Here is a 3,392-nt window from a genome sequence, read left to right on the forward strand (position 1 = left end):
ACGATGCCCCCGATGCAGTGGGACGAAGGAAGGGCATGGGCATAACCCCATTAACCTGCTTGGTAAGACATCCCCTCACTGAGCATCAGAGCAGAGCAGAGAAGCAAAGAGTTAAGCTTGCTCACGTCTCCCAGCACACGCCTGTTCCCACAATTGCTGTCTCTTCTTGGCCCAAGTTCCATATTTTTTAACTGTTCTCAACTCTCTCTTAGAGCAACTATTCTAAAGTGCAACTGAGGACATTTTCCCTTCTGCTCAGATGAAATTCATTTCTTTCCAGTTTGGTAGCAGCTCCTTGGACCACCTAGAAGCATCCCCTCTTTAATTTCTGACCTGTATGTGCCCGGCTACAGGGAGAGCTGCTGAGACACCTGGAAAGTGGGTGGGAGAAGAGAGCAGAAGGGGAGGAAGGGGATCTGTGCTGATGCTGCAGAGGCTGAGGAATGGGATGCTCACCTTGCAGGAGAAAGACAGAAGTGGGATAGCGAGGAAGGAGCTAAACATTCAAATCTGGGGAGGTTTGCAGGATTATCTGTTGCCAAAAATACAGCTCCAGAGCACATCAAGCTGCATCTTTGCCAATACCCCCATCCCACATCCATCTTTTCAATCACAGATGTTTTAACAGTCATCCCTATTCTTCAAATGTTAAATTTGGAAAAAAATGGTCAGGCCCCAGACCCTCAAAATGAGCGTGTGTTTGGTTTGATTTATTTAATCCCCACTGCAAATATTCACATCTTTCCAAACAGCTCCTTTTATTTAGAATTATCAAGCAGAATTTTTACATGAGCAGCCGTGGTTACACCCCATGAATGTTTAAATTGAGGATAATTTGTTTTTCTGTTCATATCAAAGTATCTGCTCTATATCTTGAGTCAACTCTGCATTTTTACTGTTTGTGAGCAGAAATATTTCTGGCTTGTTGCTGTTGTGGACAGATTTATTCCTAGCTTTGTTTTCTTTAATAAGACTGAAACTTTAATAAGATTTAAATACTGAGACTTACAGTATACAGATTGCAGATAAAACTGTTCACTGGTCAAGGCACAAAAGAGAAAATATTTCCATTAAATTGAATGTTAGCTTCCATCTACTATTCTACCAACAATAATGAATTGCAGTCTAAAATACAGTTCAACTCTAACCATAAATATTAATAACGAAAAGTCCTTATTTTCCCTTAAACTGTCCAGTGCTACCAGAAAATCTAATGTTTGAAAAGTCAAACACTGAGACCTCATCATGACCAGATGTACCCAGAAAAACTGTGATGCAGAAAAGTGGATTTCATCTCAAATAAATCAGGAACTGTAGTGAGACCGATGCTCCATACTGAGAGTGAATGCATGAAATTTGCATAGATATATAGAAAGCAAATCCGAAAAGCTCAGTGTCTCAGTCCTGCCAAATTTCAAGAGGTGATCGAGGATCCTGGTGCATGAACCTTGTGTTTTCTCCTCTCTGCTCCCATCCCCTTGGCTGGCAGCTCACTATTGCTTTTAAACCACACCAGGAGTGTGCAGTTTGACGTCCCCAGGAAGCAGGGAGCTGGGGACCGAGACATCTTGAACCAACGCTCCCATCCTTGGATGCAGAGACAGAGGCACGTGAGGCTGTGTGCTAAGAGTGCTCCTGTGCACAGCTGCATGGGGAGGGGGAAAGGAAGAAAGGGTGTCTCATAAACCCCACGACAAATGGGAAGACAAAGGTAATTCAATTGCTCTGCACAACATGTTACCAAAAAGGATAAGGAACTTAAGTAGATAATTGTTTGTCCTTTGTTTTCATTGTTGATTCAAAACTAATGCAATTATTTGTGCAGGTGATGTCTCGGTCCTGATTCACATGGGGGAACAGTACTTCTTGTGCCTTATGAATTGTTAATTCAACGTGGCGGGCTTGACCCGAGAACACTCATAATGTTGTCATCTCAGTTCTCTGGTGGCACAAAGTTGGACTGATACATTCTGTCCAGCTTGTTCAGGACATTTTGTGAATTTTGTGAAAGCAGAGATCTCTTGGGTGCCAACTGTGTACAAGGGGGATTTCTTTCCTTTTTTTCCTTTTTTTTTTTTTTTAATAAAATCACTTTCCCCATAACTTAGAGTTGTGATCCTCCTTCACTTTGGTTTCACCACCTGTTATAGTTCCAGTAAGGGAAGCGATATGAGCAGAGAAGTCATCTGCAGAGCAGACTTTGGAGTACAACTGTCAGCAGAACAGAATGGTTTCCTTTCTCCCCCAATTATCCCTGACACTGAAAGGGCAAAATCCCCACTCACACGTGTTTTCCATTTGCACCTTCCCATGAGAAGTGGCAGGGCTCGTGCCAGGACCCTCCTCTTTGAGCAGTCCCAGTTTCCAAATCCTCCCACGCAGCCGCTGCCAGGTGCTCCCCTTGTCCACAAACTCCAGTCCAACCACAGCCACCTGTGCGCCGTGTTTTCATGGTCCAGAAAGTACAAGAAGAACTTTCCAGGAGCCTGAGCAAACCTCATGACCTTGAAGATATGATTCCTCAGGGAGAGGGAGGCTCAGCCCTTCCCTTCATTCAGAAAACAACTCCTTTGCCTTATTCATCTCTGGGATCCATCACAGTATCTTCTTTTTCTTCTTGGGCTGAATAGCTCCGTTTAGCACTAGGAGCCTTCATTCAAATGCATATTCCTTTAAATGAAGGCAAACAGAGAAGAGAGTTCTCTTTACTCTCAATCCTCTGTCTTGAACCCTTTCCCAGTAACCCTGCTCAGCAGTAGGGATGAGCACACACTTGCTTCTGGAGTACCAAGGAGAGGACAAAATCTGTGTGCTACAGCTGTTGCCTCATGATCTTCACTGCTGGGAACAGCTTCAGTTATTACACCAGATTTCCCATTTTTCCCTTGTGGCCCCCTGGCTGAAGTCATTATCGTGTCATGGGATGAAATGGATAAAAAGCAAAAATTATCTAGATGTGCAGTGGGTATTTGTTATCGTGAAAAGCACCCTGATGACTATCCCTCACAGACCAGTATCGTGGTACCTGGGACTTTCTGATGGACAGATCATCCCAATCATCCCACCCTACCTGTGCAGACCTGCAAAGCTGCTGTTACAGCATTAGCACATCTCAGAAGCTACTTGAGCTGAAAGGCTAGGGCATGGATCACAACACTCTCAACAGCCTCCAAAGGAAATTATTCCCAAACACAGATCAGACACAAGATATCCACCAGGAACCAGAGCTGTGGGATGCCTCTTCTCACCAACTCCTCCACTCCTGCTGACAGCGGATGCTGAAATAAACTCGCTCAGATGTCACATCAGAGCCTGGAGACAGGCCAGTGGGAAGGGAGGAGCGGTGGGGGTAGATGGGGGGGAAGGAGTTTTTTCTCTTTGCAAACATCCTG

Source organism: Pterocles gutturalis, unplaced genomic scaffold (assembly GCF_000699245.1).
Source record: "Pterocles gutturalis isolate BGI_N339 unplaced genomic scaffold, ASM69924v1 scaffold24658, whole genome shotgun sequence".
Lineage (NCBI taxonomy): Eukaryota > Metazoa > Chordata > Aves > Pterocliformes > Pteroclidae > Pterocles > Pterocles gutturalis.